The following is a 19,466-nucleotide window of genomic DNA, read 5'->3' on the forward strand; positions in this document are numbered from 1 at the left end:
AAGCTATCCAACTATGAGCCGCAAGTCAAACCGGCATGGTGGAGAGATACTGAACATTGTGAGTTCCATCAAGGAAGAGGACACAAAACAAGTAATTGTCACCGATTGAAAGATCTCATTCAGGATCTTATTGACCGAGGAGAAATTGAAATTGAAGGGCATGACCCAAAAACAACCAATAATGATCATCAGATGTTCAAGAATCCACTTCCATCGCAAGATCAAAGGGGTCCTTCCACGTCCAGACGAGGTCCTGATACCACTGATTATACGCAAGCTGCGTATAATTACACTGTCAATCACCTGTATGATGCCAGTGAACAAATTGCAACTATCACCTTCAAAAATCCCACCTCAAATTGCAATGTTGTTACACGTCGTGGCAAGGTCACCATCAAGGCAGCTCCACAAGGCACCACCTCCATCCCAAAGCAGTACAATCTTGTGGAACAATTAGACAAAACGCCTGCGCTTATATCCATTTTGGAGCTATTGCGTCTGTCACCCTCTCATAAAACTATCTTGGATCAAGCACTCCAAGAGGCGTCAGTCCCTGCAAACCTGAACACGGACCAATTTCAAGCCATGGTTGGAAGTCTAAAGTCATCACCTTGTCTCACTTTTTCCGAAAGTGACAACTCTTCCTTCCAGCAACCTCATAACGCCTCACTCCACATTGAAGGCTTTGTCAACCAACACAGGATCAAGCGAGTCTTGATTGATAATGGAGCAGGCCTAAACATCTGTACACTACAGTTGGTCATAGCATTGGGATATGCAATAGAATCAGTGGATCCTCGCAAGAAGATCACCATCAAGGCCTATGATGATGCAGAGCGTTCATCCAAAGGAGCTGTGGTACTACCAATCCGAGTGGGCCCGGTGGTAAAGCACATCATCTATCAGGTTCTGGACCTTCCTCTGCCATATAATCTATTATTAGGGAGACCTTGGATACATGCCATGCAAGCTGTTCCATCTACCTACCATCAATGTATCAAGTTCCCACATAACGGTACAGAGATCACAATCCTGGGCGATGCAAATCCCTTTGCTTTTTGCCATAATATCAGCCATCAACCAGAGATTACTGTCCCTAATAATAGGGAAGCCATTTCCTCCACATCATATGTAAGTCCCGCCTCTCTTGCCAGTTCGAACACCCCTATACCCAAGCAAGAAAAACTTAAAATGAAAGTAGCAGAGGAAGGTCCTGGAGAATACAACTTGAGTCAACTCTTTTGTGTGGGACAAATGCCCACTTCTCCTAGAACACATGGTAAACCACAGCAGTTACTCCAGCAACCATTAATCACGCCTGCATGTGCTTTGACGCCTTTCATCCTTGGAAAGAGTCAAGAGGAAGAAACACAAGATGAGGACCTAGCAGACTGGATCTATAAAGATCCCATCACCACTGACAAACCGCAAGTTACACTTCCTACGGAACAATATGGTAAAGGCCTCCTCATTATGCAAAGAATGGGGTATGATGGTCAAAGTGCTTTGGGATACTGCAAATAAGGACGACATGAACCTCTACTACCAGAATTCAAGCCCAAAGGTAATATAGGCCTAGGCTTTGAAAAAGAGATCCTTCCTAAACTCAGATTCAAAGGAAAACCCAGCAAACCATTTTGCCCACCTACTGCAAAGAGGACACCTTTCATAATCAAAGCACCATCAAACACTATCCCCACTGCCCCATCGAGGCTCACAAACCCACCACAACCATCTACAATACCAATCATCCCACCAAACGAACCAGTAATCCCATCAATAACACCAATAGCAGCAGCAACTGTATCAGAACCCGCAGCAACATCTATGGCACCAGTAGTTCCAGCAGAAACCACTGAGTCACCATTACCAATACTTCCAGTAACAAATCCTTTAAACCCCATCATGGTTCCTGCAGCACCGATCACTACAAAGATACATAAACCAATCACACCTGCCGTGTTTAACTCCAAAGACATCCCAGTATGGTATAGCAATCGGATGCTGGAGAGTGATTCAGAGACTGACTCACATGAGTGGGAATTCGATTCAGTGCAACTTAACACTTCAGATGAGGAAGACACATCACCACCTCCACCCCGCAAAGACATCCCTGTTTACGGAGAAGCACAGATAAAGACCACTTGGGTACCTGAGCTGGAAACATCTTCCACAGACCCTACGTCTTATCCTACGCCTGATTCTGACAGGGAGAGTACCATCAACGACCTTCACCACACTGTCTTAACCCTCACTGATACATCTCCCGCACTTAACTTAATCGATGAAGTAATGCCCATTATCCACCCTGAACTCATTGAATGGAACCAACCAAATCCCCCATGTCTTGATCTCTTCCAAAACGATGAGGCTATCATTGACTTTTTGGAATTACGGGATAATCTACCAAGCGGGGATCACAAAGCTGGATTCGCCATTGAACTTAATAGCGCAGCATACTTTGGGGCGGATGCCAAACCTTTCAGCTGCAAAAATATAACATTAAAACATGGATCTTCAGTGAAAACCACACTGTGGCACTGTTTGATCTGACAAAAGTAAAAAGAAAGAGCGTATCCAATGGTGAAAACCTCTCTGAGGCGCCTGAGGATGAAGGGTTTGACATCCTCCCTGCTAGTACACAACAGGAACGATCAACGATTCTTATCGAGGAAACCAAAGAATATAATGTGGGGACTCCTGAAAACCTCATATCATACATCTGGCATCTCTTCTCACTCCAGAGGAACAGCCTCAATTCATAGAGTTCTTCCAGAAGCGTCAGATCAACTTCGCATGGTCATATGCAGACATGCCTGGGCTTGATCCTGATTTAGTCATGCATCACCTCACCGTAGCAAAAGGAGCCAAACCTGTCAAGCAGAAGCTTCGTAAGATGCATCCTCAGATTGCCGTGCTAGTCAAAACAGAACTCAAGAAACTCCTGGATGTTGGTTTCATTAGACCAATTGATTATGCAGAATGGATCTCCAACATTGTGCCAGTCGGCAAACCAAAAGGGGGCATCCGCATTTGTACTGACTTCAGAGATCTGAATAATGCATGTCCTAAGGATGACTTTCCCCTACCAAATATCGACATCATAGTGGATCTAACAGCAGGACATGCCATGCTTTCACTCATGGATGGCTTTTCAGGATACAATCAAATAAAGATCGCACCAGAGGACCAACATAAGACAGCCTTCACATGTCCATGGGGCACATACTGCTGGAATGTAATGTCTTTCGGTCTAAAGAATGCAGGAGCGACCTATCAAAGAGCAATGACCACCATCTTCCATGACATGATGCATACTATGATGGAAGATTATGTGGATGACTTACTAGCAAAATCACTCACTAGAGATGGACATCTCCACATCTTAGATCAAATCTTTGATAGACTGGAACAATATCATGTTCGACTCAACCCAAAGAAATGTGTCTTTGGAGTGACCTCCGGGAAGCTTCTAGGATACATTGTCTCAAGCAAAGGCATTGAGGTCGATCCAGCAAAGGTTAAGGCAATAATGGACATGCCACCTCCAAAGAATATCAGTCAGCTAAGGACACTACAAGGATGGCTTCAATCCATCCGAAGATTCATTGCACAATTGGCTGATAAGTGTCACCCATTCACACACCTGCTACACAAGAACATACGCTTTCAATGGGATGATAGATGCCAGCAAGCATTTCAGGCACTTAAAGACTATCTCATGAATCCACCATTGTTGATGCCACCAGATCCAAGTAGACTGTTGTTACTTTATATCTCAGCAACAAGTACAACACTGGGTGTGCTACTGGCACAACATAATGCAGAAGGCAAAGAGTGTGCTGTATACTACATCTCTCGTACACTGGTTGGCTATGAACTCAATTACACACCTATTGAGCGAGCTTGCCTAGCAGTAATCCTGGCAGCCACTAAATTGCGGCACTATCTGTTAACACACAAGGTACAACTCATCGCAAAAATTGATCCACTCAAGTACTTACTCAGCAAAGCAGCATTGACAGGTCGCTTGGCCAAATGGGTAATGATTCTAAGTGAATTTGACATTGAGTATGTGGACCGTAAAGCTATCAAAGGTCAAGTCATTGCAGATCAGTTGGCCGATGCACCACTCATAGGCGATCATCCTCTCATTTCCAATTTTCCAGATGAAGAGATATTCATGATCACAGAAGCACAGCCATGGAAACTATATTTTGATGGTTCATACACTAGGCATGGCTCGGGGGCAGGCATTTTGTTTATCACACCTCAAGGTGATAGCATCCCGAAGTCTTACAGGCTCACATTTCCATGCACAAACAACATAGCAGAGTATGAGGCTTTGATCACAGGACTCAGGCTAGCCATACAATGGAAATTAAAAGAACTACAAGTATATGGTGACTCACAACTGGTCATTCGACAAGCAACTGATGAGTATCAGACCAAAGATGATAAACTCATGCCATATAAGCAAATGGTGGACACTCTAAAGACATCATTTACTACTATCACTTTTGAGCAGATACCAAGAGATCAGAATCGAGCTGCTGACGCTATGGCTACCATCGCATCTCTCCTAGATCTTCCACAAAATTCAACACGCTACGAGTTCTTGGTAGAACAGCTTTGGATCCTCGCTTATGATATCCCCGAATCTGAAATGATATGTCGCCTTGTTGGTTCCAAATCCCCATGGTACGGTGAGTTCTACACCTATCTTCGTGATCATACCCTTCCTCCCAACCAATCAAATAACCAACGTAAAACCTTCATTCGCCAAACTGCTCGATATACCATTATTGCCGAAACCCTATACCGACGTAGTCTTGATGGTACTCTCCTTCGATGTCTGGAACAAGATGAGATAACAAAGGTTTTGGAAGAGGTACATGAAGGAATTTGCGGGACTCACTCAAGTGGTCCATCACTAGCCAAGAAGATCATGCGAGCTGGATACTATTGGCCATCTATGGAAAAGGATTCCTACTACTTTGTTAGGAAATGCAAGAAATGTCAAGTTCATGGCGACCTGATACATGCACCGGCCCAGGAACTGCAACCAATCACGACACCATGGCCTTTCTGTCAATGGGGCCTTGACCTTGTGGGTAAGATTCATCCATCTTCATCCAATGGCCATAAATTCATTATTACCGCCACCGAATATTTCACCAAGTGGATCGAAGCTGTTCCACTTACCCAAGTCACCGGCAAGCAGATCGCCTCATTCATCCTCAACTACATCATCTGTCGGTATGGTGTACCCATGTCCATCATCACAGGTAACGGTCTTCCTTTCAAAAATCAGGATGTCCGTGAACTTTGTGAAAAATTTCATATCCAACACCGCTTTTCCACTCCCTATTACCCACAAGGCAATGGTCAGGCTGAAGCATCCAATAAAAACATACTGAGGATCCTAAAGAAGACAGTCAATGATGCCGGCCGTGATTGGCATGTTCAACTAAATCCAGCGCTATGGGCATATCGAACTAGCATTCGGACCCCTACAGGTGCCACCCCTTATTCATTGGTCTATGGTGCAGAAGCTATCTTACCTATTGAGGTCGAGATACCATCACTACGGGTTTCCTTGCATAATCTCATCGATGATGAAGCATACAGAGTCTCACGCCTTCAGGACTTAGAGTTACTTGATGAGAAGCGACAAGCTGCATACAATCACCTCAAAGCCTATCAGCAGCGCATGAGTAGAAGTTACAATCACCGAGTTAGATCTTGTACATTTGAGGTAGGTGATCTTGTTCTTCGAGAAAATCCTCGCAACCAACCAAATAGAGAACATCAAGGCAAGTTTGAATCAAATTGGCTCGGCCCATATGTTGTCACTACTGTATTCGGGTCCGGGGCATATCAGTTGGCTACATCAGAAGGAGAACCGCTTGCAGATCCAATCAACAGCATGCACCTCAAACGGTTTTATACCTAAGCTGTATAGAGCATCAGGCTCCCCTACATATCAGAAAAATACCAAAAACATTCAGAAAATGTCCTGAAGAAAATACAAAAACATTCAAAAAAATAAAGAAAAATCATGCATCCAAACGGTGAACAACCACTCTGGTGGCACCTTGGGTAAGTGCGATGGTAAAAACCTGGCAAATAGGCGCCACTCGTAAAGACAATGGCTCCAGTATCTTTCAGCCTCATTGCGATCACATTCATGCACACATACATCCATCCATCCCAACCATGGCTTGTTATTTGATCTGCAATTAAGAAAGTACTCCATGCGTCTAGCATCCCACCTTTTCATAGTTAGGTCTACAAACTGGGGGCAGTACCCTTACCCTAGTGATGGAAGTGGATTCTACATTGTCTTATATATCATTACGTTCTTCATTCAGGCAATCATCAGAAAATATCAAAAACATTCAAAAATGACTCTCAAAATACCAAAAACATTCAAAATTGTTTCACAAAATCCAAAAAACATCGGAAAACCCATCAAAAATCACACAAAAACATGGCAACACCTTGTACATACCCATCTATGCAGATGCAACATAAACATTGACAAACTACTCACACAATGACCATTTACCAATCAACCACACACTCAACATCAACAATCAAACTGTCTTCAACAAGGATGCATCATTCCTTACCAAAACAAAGACAAAAGTGACATTTTCTTTGACAAGAAAATTATGTTAAGCTATCAAATACTTGGTTGATTTGTGAGTACAATCGTTTGTTTATCTGTATTAGGATCTTTCAGCATTGTTTTGTATCGTTTGCGCATTACTTCCGATGAAGTTCTGGGGCATGTACTAATGGTGTCTACGTGGGAAGTTCACTAAGCTATGTAATCTTATGCCAAATAAAGTCATAGATCATTACAACTTGCTGACTACAGCGTATACCTCGACCATATGAGCATGAACCATTACCAAGGATCCTTATTCTTTATTCTTTATGTATATACTATTTGTTTGCAGGTATAATGCTCATTCTTTGGTTCCTCCCCATCCAAATTGGATAAAGGTTTTATTTCTTAGTACGGTATGCACTTGTCTCAGGATATGATCAGCCTAAGATCAAGGAGGACGATCCAAGTCATGCATGAAAGGAGATAATCCTTGTCTGTTCCGCAAGCAATACTTAGGTCAACTTGATCCATTATATCAAGTTGCTTGTATTAACTTGCTATATCAAATCCATGTAAGAAATACTCTGGTCATCTTGAATTTTTATGTCAAGTTTCTTGTATTTTCTTACAACATTTTAAAGCTCAATGATGAAAAATAAAGCACCGTGGATCATCATTCCATCTCATCTGTATATATTGCATTTCGTTGCATTCCACCCATCCATACATTCATAATAGCTGCATATCATGCATACGTAGTCATAATAATGCATACTCTATTTTACTCATCTTCTTCCATAGGACTCGGTCCTAGTCCTCCATATCTTCTATCTAACATCGAATCCCCCCTCACCCTCCCTATCTTGATCATCAACATCATCCTAATCCCTTCATCACTTCCCATCCTCACTCATCCACAAAATTAAGCCAGTTACTCTGTCTACACAGATACATCGACTCCCACACACCTAGACTATCAACAGATACTCTGATCAAGTATCTTCGGGTCTCAACAGGTAATCGATTATGGTAATCCTAGACTACATCAGGCATTTATCATAATGACCTAGTCTCAACGGGGCTGCCATGATTCCCCACAACCATCCATCACATGCACACACTATCAATTGATCAACCAATCAAACACAATCCAATGGACAATTACATCAATTGTCTACGTCTCAACGAGTATTTTGCTTCATATACCTTGACTTCATCGGACAATTACATCAATTGTCTAAGTCACCATCAGGTCACTTTGATTCACTTACTCAGACTTTATCATGTTCAAGTGACCAACTGACATCAACTGTCACGCTTTGACTTGACCGGGGCAATTAAACCGATTGCACCAGATTGTCCAACCAATTTTGATCAATTGTCTAGCATCAATCAAAACCCCAGACTACATCTGCTATGTATCTCTTGCATGACCTCAGGGTACTCGCTGGCTTGTTGTTTCTTCATATTCACTCCATTTTCTCCCATTCTTTCATCATTAGTTCTAATTTCTTCTATTCTACATCCCCTCCACTTTTCATTCTTTTTCGAGAGATCGCCCGATTTTTCAAAAAAATTCAGCCCATCTCTCGAGGGGGCATACCACCCATTAAATTTACATTTTATGGGGCATTTCTTCACACCTATTTTTCTTTCTTTGAAACAATGCGATAAACTGCACCGTCTCAAAGAGGGGCAAATGTAGTCACATAAATCTGTCCACTTAATTAAATAAATACTTAGTATTTATTTGATTATTTAACCATCAATTAATAATTAATTAAATTAATATTTAATTAATTCATCTTAACCCTCTTCTCCTATTAATTAAATAAATTATTCAATTTATTTGATTTAATTCACTTAACCAAATTCAGACCATTAATTAAATAAATAAATCATATTTATTTAATTAAATCTTCTCTCACATTTAAATAAATTAATATTTATTTAAATCCTCCAAAATCCCACCTCTCACATTTAAATAAATAAATCATTTATTTAAATCACCTTTATCCTTCACCCACTTGTATTTTCCTACAAAAGCAAGTTGCACAATTATTTTAAATAAATAATTTATTTAAATCACCTTTATCCTCCACCCACTTGTATTTTCCTACAAAAGCAAGTTGCACAACTATTTTAAATAAATTATTTATTTAAAATCCTATTTATCCTCACCCACTTGAAACCTTTAATGGTTTCCCTTAAAGTAGTCAAACTTGATGGCTTTAAAGTCTTCAAACTTGATGGCTTCCTTCTATAGTCTTCTTAAGACTTTAATGGTTTTCCTTAAAGTCTTCAAGCCTTTAATGGTTTCCCTCAAAGTCTTCAAGCATTTTAAATGCTTTATCTTCTTTTTCTCATTTAAATAAATTAATATTTATTTAAATATTTATCCAAATGCAACTTACACCATTTAATTGAAATAAATGATTTTATTTTAATTGAAAATACCAAAATTTCTCCCACTTGCATTTTCCTACAAAATCCACTTGTATGCCTAAACCCTTTCTAGATTCTTCTAAACCCTTCCTAATTAGCCTAATCCATCCCCTAAATATTGTCACATTCCTAAGCAAATTGGAGTCACTTCTCAAAGACTCCAAAGTCTTTGAAAAACAATTAATGCTTTGTGTGTTCAACAAATCAAACCCTCAAAGTCTTTGATAACCATTAAAGGCTTTCAACCTTCAACCACTAAATGGCTCAAAGTCTTTGATAACCATTGAAGGCTTTCAACCTTCAACCACTTAATCCCCAAAGTCTCCAATAACCATTAATGGTTACCTCAAACCCTCCTACATGGTTAAAACATTTGTTTTGACTCAACCTCTACCCAACCCAAAGGTCTCATCAAGCCTTTAATGCTTTGACCATGATTATCTCTTAAACATTTGCACAAAGGTTTATCCTTGGATTAACTCTTAATCCAGTGGGTAATCTTAATTTAGACTTGACCCTTACCTTCTAGATAACCATGAGGTCTTCTCAGGCCTTTAATGCCTCCAACCTCTTCTCTCAACCCAATCCTATGTTGAAACTTGTCACTATTTTATTGGTGCCAATTGTGCACATGGATCCCCAACTTTCAAACTTGGCCCTTGATTAAACCATTCAATCTTAACCATTCATTTCCCCATTTCTTCTATAAATAGAACCCTTCTCCTCAAGCAAAAAAGAGAAGCATTTTAGAGTATTGTTGTTATACTGGCATTAGCATAGAGCTTTCTCATAGCATCACTATCTACACTTGCATAGCATTTGCTTATCATATTCAACCATCTTGAATCTCCATATGGCATCCATGGCTAGTGCTAAAAGCTGAGAGCTACACTCATTTGGGACTTGGAGAGGAGAGGAACAAGGGAGGAGCAACTATGAGCATCTTGATTAGCTATTTCATTCTATGTTTATATGCTTTCTATTTCATGCTTAATATCTCTCTTGATATGCCTGTTTAGGATAATCTTTTGTTGCTAACACTAACGTTTGTTTCTTGTGCTCTTGTGTGTGTTGCCATCAAACAGATTTTCTAATCCTTTTTGCAGAGCATCAACTACTATTTAGAAAACCATGTTTATTTTGGAAAATTTCATTTTTAGTCTCTGTATGGGACTGTGTATTCAAGAAATCTAGGGTTTTCTTTTTCTTTTTAAAAATTTGTATGAATAAAAAATAAAATAAAAAAATAATATTTAAAAACGAATTTTATTTTTATTATTTTAGGGCGGATTTTGAGATTGGAGGGCGGAGGAGCCGAGGCTCAACTCGCGCCCCCCTCTCTTCCCCTCCCCTCCATTGGCCGCCGCTTGGAGCTCTGCGACCACCGCGTGGCCGCAGAGTCCTGCGACCCCGTGGTGGCCGCAGGGACCCCCGTGCCCACTTTGTGGACGCCACAGGCCTGCGTCCACCATGGTGGCCGCAGCCCCCGCAGTTAGGGCATAACCCTCCACCTCCCATGGATGGAAGGTGGGCCCCGCTTGGTTGTCTATATTTGTTACTATATATATATAATTTTAGTTTAGTTTTTTTTTTTTAAAAAAATTGTTTTATTAATATTAATTTTTAATTAACATATTTTATTAATAATTATTAATTTATAATTACTAATTAATGTATAACATTTTTTAAAATTGCAGTAATTAATAAATTAATGTGTATTATTAATCATATATTAATTGCCATGTTTAATTAATGTATATTTTTCTTAATATATATTAATTGTGGTTGAATTGTGGATTTATGGATTTATTAATTATGGTATATATATATGAATTAATATCCTTAGCTGGTTGTTTTAATATATGCTTGGGAACTTTTAAATATATATTTCTGTTTTCTGGAAAGTATAGCTTGGCTTCAAACAAAAAATAAGTTTAGATAAACTGTGTCATGATAGAATGAAAATTGATGTTTTATTTTGAAAATAAATATTATATTTTTATGCGATTAACGAATAATTGATTTTATATCATTGTGTATACTGCATACATTATAATTATTATCATTTGGTTTTGGTTTGAAAACTCGCAATGAAATATTTAAATTATTATATGATGCAATCGATCTTTAGTGAGTTAGTAAACCACGAACAACTTGTACCTAGATAAGGTAGACAAACTGCAATCAAACTTAGATCCTTTAGAAAACTGGATCGATTTTTAATGTTTAATCAATATGGAAACAAATTGTCTTTTTTGGTTTATTGCCTATGCATGTTTAAGTTTCTGTATTTGCATTTGCTTATGAAATGGCAAATCCTTGATTGTGATTGTTGATTATTGTCGTTTGTTGATTTGGATACCTATTTATGTTACTGATCTGGAGTATTTACTGTTTCATGTGATGGTTTGTATCCGGTCATGTCCTTTATGTGGGTGTTGAATGTTGGTTTGTGGCTGACCATATCTGGTCAGGTCTCTAGTTAGAGTACCGTCAGTCAGTGCACCTCGTATGAAGTCTTGTTTGACCAAGTGGGTATTCCTATCATTTTGAAACTTTGTATGCTTGACCTTGTGTATTCCTGGGTTTTAGGAGTTGTTGTTTTATGGTCTAGTGTCATATGGGAAAGTGGCTTTCGATTGGGGCTATGCCCAAAGTGGTTGTTGGGTAACCCATCGAAAGTGTGTCTAAATAAGTGATAACCTAATAGCATATTAGAGAGTTAGTTAATGAATCACTAAGTAAGATTAATTGTGCCTCACGTATGGGATGAGTGCTAGAATAGACTCGACATGTTGTGAGAAGGCCTGAAATGGCAAACCATCATCCTTGTCTTCACAAAAAGATGTGTGGGTCCACATAAGACCTGGATGGGTCGGAGGTTCGGAATAGGTTGCTAGGGTAACCCAGTGGATGGGGCCGGAACCTATGAAGACCTACCAAGGTAACCATACTAGGTTATGTGATGACACTTGTCCCTTATGTTCGCTAGTGTGTGTTGTGTTGTCTTGTCTTGATAGAAGCACTATTGTGGAGTCGTCCTGTTGCTTATGCCCCTGTGAGAACCTGATATTCATGTTATACCATGGGTTGCGAAGATTTAGTTTCACGGATGCTCCAGTTGATCTATGTATTTGCTTCTTATTATGTTCAGTTGGATCCTTTCCTATTCAGGGATCATTCATGTATTTATTGGACCGATGTGGTCGTATGTATTATTGGTTATGTTCGCCTTGATGGTAGGATCATAAATGATGTAACCTTATGTATTCTTCCCTATTAATTATCAAAGGGGTCTTGCAGTTGAGCAGACCGGAAGATGTATCCCACTAGGGGTGAACTCCGAGATCATTTTGGTGTTATGTGGTGTTTTATATTCTTATGTTTCCTCTTTATTTTAGCATGTATGGATGGCATTATGTTAGAATGTATAACGTGGATTAGATGAAGTTAATCTTAAATGCATGTATGTAGTCATCTTTTTAAATGTAGTAATTTGGATCATGAAATAATGTAGATAAGAATAATGGAATGTATCCAGTTATTGATAATGAAATTAAGTATGTATGGAAAGTATTCCTTAGTTTATAATGAAATTAAAGTGTGTAATGAAATTAGATGCATGACTTAAGCTTTAATGAAAGTTGAACGTAAGGTATGGTTAAAATTTATTGGATGAACCTTAGTCATGTTATCTATAATATTAATTTACCGAAAGAAATTATCCTTGTTTAAGTTTTATCATGTCATTAAGTTAATCAACTTAATTGGATTAATTAAGCGTGAGTTGAGTTAAATGTTGAATTAAGTAATCTCATTGGGAAACTCTTTAGGTGTTATTTTAGTCTTCTGTTGTGTTATCTGCACTTTGATAACTCATTGTATCATTGTGTTGTGTTTAATTTTAAAAAAATAAAAATTATTTGCACTCTATTCTTGTGTTTTAGCTTTATCCCTTCGGGGTTTCCTGGCGAGGCATTACATTTCATATCAGAGCACATGTTGCAAACACTGGGATCTCTGATGTCTCTTGTGCCCTTAGTTGGTGTGAGGTGTATCAACCTTATGTTGTATGCTTGTCCTCTTTTTGTGTGTGTGTGATTGAGGCATAGGATCTTGAAGATCTTAAGGACTCGTGTTCTGTTCTTTTGCGTATTCTTTCGAGCAAACCTTAATTGTGTGTAACATGTGTGTTCACACCTTGTTTTCACCTTCTTGATGTTGGTGTTTTTGAGTGATTATATGTTCTTTGTTTGCTTATTGATGTCTTGGTCTACGATTAGTTTTATTTTGAAAGAGAGTCGTATGTACCTTCCTATTTGATTGTTGTGCTCTTTAGACTAATCCATTTGGGTTGGTCAGTGCTTGTCTTGAATCTGGAAGTACAAAATGTGCTTGTTTAAGATTAGGATCTAGCTTAGTGTTGTCCACTTGAAGGACTTGTATGGTAGATATTGAAGGCTTATTTTGTAGCAAATTGAACGATTATCACCCTTCCTCCTCTTTCTCTCTAGAAACTAAAATGTTTGTTATACATGTATTTATCTCTTATGTAAGTTTTCTTATTCCAAGATAAAGGTTGTGACTTCTTGACCCCTTGTGTGAACCTATGATGCTTCTATGCTTCTAGATAATATAAAAGGGCTATGGGTTTAAAAGATCATAATGGGTATTGGGAGGACAATTGTATGTTTTCATTAAGAATTCTCCATGTGTATTGTAGGAGTAACATAATTAAATTTTATCTTAAGTAATGTGCATTAATATGTGAATAGTTGCTATGTGGAACTACTTTGTTTGTAAAAGATGTATAAAAAGGGAACATGTTATAGTAGCTTTGAGAGTGTATTAATGTGTTCCACGAAAGATTGTTTTATGTGTTTCATTAAACTAATTTGTTTGAGGACCTATTTTAACAATGCTACATTGAACTTGCTTTTAGATATATATAAATGGCTTAGCTTGATTAGAAAGTGCAAATGAAAAGCTTGTTTGATGTGCATGCATTAATATGTATTATTTAGTTGATAGCTCCTCGTTTACCTTCTTATCGTACTTTGATTTTCAATAATAGGTTGCAAATTATGATATGTTATGTATTGAATTAAGAGTAGTGAGTGTTCACATGAGGTCTTGCATTATCGAAAAGATTGCCTGTTTGATCTCTGTTGTTTGGAAAACTAGAACATTCTATTGCAACCATAATAATTGAAAATGACATGTTAGGCTGATTGATACTCTTCTAAAATGGTAGTGAAATGAAAACCGTACCATTAAAATGATAGGCTTATAGTGAGAAATTTTAGCATGTAGTGTGACCTTGTTGATCTTGTGTCTATGTATGAAATAGTTTGGTTATCAAACTCTCCTTCCCTTCTCTTTGCCTAGATTATAAGATTTTTAGAAATGCTACTAAAGCATGCATTGATTTAAATGGAGTGTTTATAAAACATGTGAAACCGTATTTTTGCATTTGGCTTCATATTGAAAAATGAAAGTCTTTCGCTTTGGAAAAGAAATTTGCATAGTTAGTAATGTGTTTATGAATGCTTAGTGGAATTAGAGAAAGATATAGGAATGTCGTTACCCCCTTATCTAATTTTGAATTGTAAAGAGTTTCAGTACTTGTATCTAGAGTAACTTTATTTAGTTATCCATGTGGGAAGCATAATCAAAACCTTCATTGTGTAGATAATAGTGTACTAAAAAGTACTCCCCATAAATGTGACTAAACCAGTACTGGTGCTTTCTTTGTGTAATGTAAGAGACCCGTGCTTGCTTTATGTGCCCATGGGATGGTGAAGTAATCAACCATGGAGGATATGTTTACTTATGAGTATGAGAAAACCATATTGTTTATGAGATGTTGCTTATTTGTTACCCTACTGAGTACCAAACCTCGGGTTGTTGGTAATTCAGTATGTTAAGGGGTAGTATTAGAAGTCACCATTACTTGAATAGTATGGATCAACGTACGAGTAATGTCGACGCAAAGCGACTTTAGTTTCTCTATTTTGAGGAAAAATATAGTTATATAATGAAACTGTATTAAAGGTGTACTCAATACTTTCCCTTTTTGATGAACCAATTTATAAGATTTATGTGTGCCAACCTATTCCTCTCCTTTATTTGAGCATATTGATGGCAATTCTTGAGCATTGTGATGGTGTATTTTGGAGGATCTTTTGCCTTGTCTTCATGAAAGGTAGGTTTTGTCCACATGAGCTGCCAGTTAGTAGGTGTTGGTAGACATGTGGGTGGACCTTAGCCATGTATACCTCTGGCTTACGTCGAGTATCCTGTGAGGTACATCACTATGCGGGATGTGACCTGCGCGTGCCTTTTTCCATGAGGTACACTACCATTCGGGATTCGTCCATTGCATGTCTTCTCTGCTTGGAGTATTGCCATGTCGCGTGACGACGTGATGCAAGGTGATGTCGAGGTGCACACTACCATGCCGTGTGGATGCGTGACTAGGCCGCACCACATGATGAACTACTACAATAGCTAGACGATTGTTCCTTCCTTCCTCGTTGGTGGCTAGATACTAGTCACATAGTGATGTTATGTGCAGTTGTGATATTCTTATTTATTTCTTTGTGGATCAACAATTTATTCTTCTTTGACTTTGAAGGTTTAGCCACGATCTTGTGATCTTTTGCTTACTTGATTTGGTGTTGCAAATTCCAGATTATTTTCTTGCCTTATTGTTGGAATTGATGATTTATTATCTTTATTCATCTATACTTTGGTGGCTAAACTAGTTTATTCTTATTGTTTTCGTATGCTGGTCTTGTGTTGAAATGTGAAATTCCTCTCCAAGAACGTATGAGACAGTCTTGGTTGAGTGTGTATGAGGAAGTAGACGTAGGGAACCTTGAGGATGGGGGTATGTGAAGCTGTGATGCAGCTAGGATCCACTACCTACCTATGTGTGGTGACTATCTCTTGGAGGCTAACCACCTTACTCAACAAGGGATGTTCATGAAGGTCTTGTATGGAAGGTAACACCGCTATGGTGTGCCCTAGCACCATCAAGCCCTTGAGTGAGATGTTGGATATTTATGATCATGTTATTATTCTGAGATCAAACATAAAGATGTTGATCGTGCATGTTATCTTTGACCGAGCATTAGACATGCTCACATGTGGCCTTTTGAGTTGTGCATTCCAATTATGTGGATGGTTATTATGTGTAATCATGGAGTAAATTTGTGTTATCTTGTCAATATGTTATGGGACTTAGTCATTGGAAATATTTTTATATGCCTAGCAAGTGTAAACAATTGTGTACTATATGTTTCTCTTATTTATTGAAAGTTAACTTGGTTGTAGAATTTGATATTTGAAGCTAGTCCTATGCGATAAAGTTTTATGAAAAAGATGGATTGGTAAAGGCAATTGATCACGATGGCATGTTTCTGGTCATATTTGGTAGATGAGTATGGTAATTGTTGTTACCTCTTTTTATGCTATAATTTGGTATGATGGAAGGGAGAACATTCTTGTTGATCTGCTATGATTATAGATAGTTCTTAGAATATTGTAAGAAAAGTATGGATTTAGATGTATCTTGCCAATGGATAATGGCATTCATAGAGGATTTAGCAATAATGTTTCATTTATTTGTGGAAAGATTCCTATGTGCAATTTGATAGTTGTTGAATGAGTTTCAAGGCTAATGCGTGTGACATGTTCTCTGTCTAGCCTTACGACTTCTAGGAGTAAGTCGGAACCTAAGGGGGGAGAATGTAGTACCCCTGCCCTAATAAATTTCTAATCTCAGTTTGACCCTGGTTAATTTATCATGTTATAATGTTTTAGTCAGATGTTTTGATTTTGTGCGTACCTGTTGATGTTGTTTTCGCACCAATTCGTATGCAAGTTTATTAGCTCTCCTATTTCATGTTATTAATCTCGGGCTAACACTTTCATTAAGTATATATATGTATGCATGTATGACTCTTGGTTGCAGGAGATTTCAGGTACAGTACCGCATGGGTGCAAGGTTCGTCTCCGCCTGGATTCATAGGTTTGAGTGTACCTCTTTGGTCCTTAGATTTTGGATTAGGTGGTCGTAAGACCCTTGTTTGACCATAGTCGTGCTCAAGTGAGCATCATCAGTCATCATTGGTGTTCCCTTTGGGTGGGTATGCAAGTCATCTATCTGCTTGTCTTTCTTGGGTTGCGTGTTTTTGTGTGTGGTTAAATTGAATAATTAATTGTTAATGTTTAATTTGATTTAATGTGTGTTTATGCATTAGAAATTAAGGGATTAAATTAAATAGGTTCCCTTTATGCGATTAATCGTTAATTAGAATTGCTCAATCCAAAGTGGTAGCAAGTTTGATTAAATGGTTAATTTTAAATTGATTAATTTATTTTGTTTATGCTTTGGAAGGGAAAGATTTAAATTTATTTGAAATAGAATTAATTTAATTCCTTTGGTTTTTTTTGGTTTTTTTTTAAAATATAAATAAATAGAAAGGTTGATTTTAATTATTTAAGAAAATCAATTTTAAATAGAAAAGAAAGTTTATTATTTATATTTGATATAGTTTGAAAGATTGATTTTGGGATTTTATTTTAATTAAAAATATTTTACCCTCATTAATATTTTGAAATATAAATGTTAGTTTTGTTAATATTGAGAAAATTAGAAATTAAATGAGGAAGAAAAAGTATTTTTTATTTTTCTAATTAGAAAAGCAAGTTTAGAATATTTGAATAGTTTGAAAAGAATGATTTTTCATTTTATTTGAAAGAAAGTGTTTTAAATTCAAAAATAAGAGATTAGGTCAAATATTCTTCCATTTTAACCTAGGTTGGAAAATATATTTGGGGAGAATAATTTTTGTAAAGAGGATGTTGGCATATGTGCAGAGCATGATGACATGATGATATTGTATGTTGTCGTTGATATCAATATGTTGAAAAGAATGAACCGGTATGTTGTAGAAAGCAATCTGGCAAGAGAACCGGTATGATGATGTAAACCGGTATTTGTGAAAAAGTGAAGCGGTATGTTTGTTCAAGGTGAATCGGTATGTTGGAATGAGAACCGGTAAATGGAAGTTTTGTATCAGGGTTTCATTTGGCATGACTACCAGTTGGTAGTCTCAGCTTCAGGGTTTTCGGTTGATGCATTCCAAGATTGTGTGATTCAACCGATGACATCTTGTGATGAGTTAGCATTGTAATGAAGACCAGATAGTGTTGCCACATCAGTCTTATGCGCGTGAAGGATTTCCTTGAGGATCTTGCATGGAGATTGATCCTATCTACCTTGGGAATGTGCGAAGTCTCTGTAAACGGTGGAGAGTGCGTGATGAGTTATCAGCTTCCTGAAGTGGCAAAGAATGACCATTGGAGAACATCTTGAGATCTGTTCAAGACTGTTGTATTCGATGCAGTGTGATTAACCGTCAGGATTGAACCGACTGGATTGTAAAACCTAAATGTTTAGGGTTTAGGGTTTATGCTACCGACCTATCTGTTTCCTATAAGGTTGATGATGTTTTTCATTCTAAAGTTGTTGGCGAATGTTATGTGTGTATCCCAGTGAGTGATACTTGATTCTTGCCAGACCAGAGAAGTGTGTTGATGCCTACAGAGTGTGATTGCAGAAGAAAAGGGGCTAAAGTGGATCTGCCTTGGCATTGAGTGTTGTTATCAGATCAGTGTATTACCTGTTGACTTCTAACCATTTCAACAGTTGGAAAATCCCTTAACCGGGTAGCTTTAATAGGCTTTTATGTAAATCTTTTAACAGGGTGACTCAATTCTATGAGTTCTTCAAATCCTCTTGCGAGGTAACCTTTAACAGGGTTCTAACCTTTAACTGGGTATTTAGCCATCCCTTAACCAGGTGATCCCTAGTAGGATCGGTTCCTAGTAGAAACTATTGTAAAAGTCTCTAACCGGACTAGGCTCCTAATAGAGTAGACTTCAAAAGAGTTCAAGAATAGCTTGTGGGTATTCATCCCCACCGTGGTTTTTCCCAGTTGGGTTTCCACGTGAAAAATCAGTGTGTCATGTGTGATGTCTTTCATGTGATGGTTTAGTGCTTTTATGTCAAACTGGTAAAATATGTTGAACTAGCAGTCATTATATTTTTTTATGATAGATTGCTTGCTTATGCATAAGGGTGAAGTGGACATGAGGTATTAGATTGTATGGAAAGCTAAGGGTTACCGAGTTATGTCTTTCACATTCTCACTGTGTTTTATTGGTAGTATTCTAATTTAGACCGATGTTATTGCTTACCAGTCAAAGTTTAGTGTGTGCAGTCAAATCGGTTAAGGAAAAGTGTTTTTACGTGTACTGATTCACCCCCCCCCCCCCCCTCTCAGTACCAGTTTGGTACTAACTATTCATCATTTATTCATCAATTGGTATT

This window comes from Cryptomeria japonica, chromosome 2 (assembly GCF_030272615.1).
Source record: "Cryptomeria japonica chromosome 2, Sugi_1.0, whole genome shotgun sequence".
NCBI lineage: Eukaryota > Viridiplantae > Streptophyta > Pinopsida > Cupressales > Cupressaceae > Cryptomeria > Cryptomeria japonica.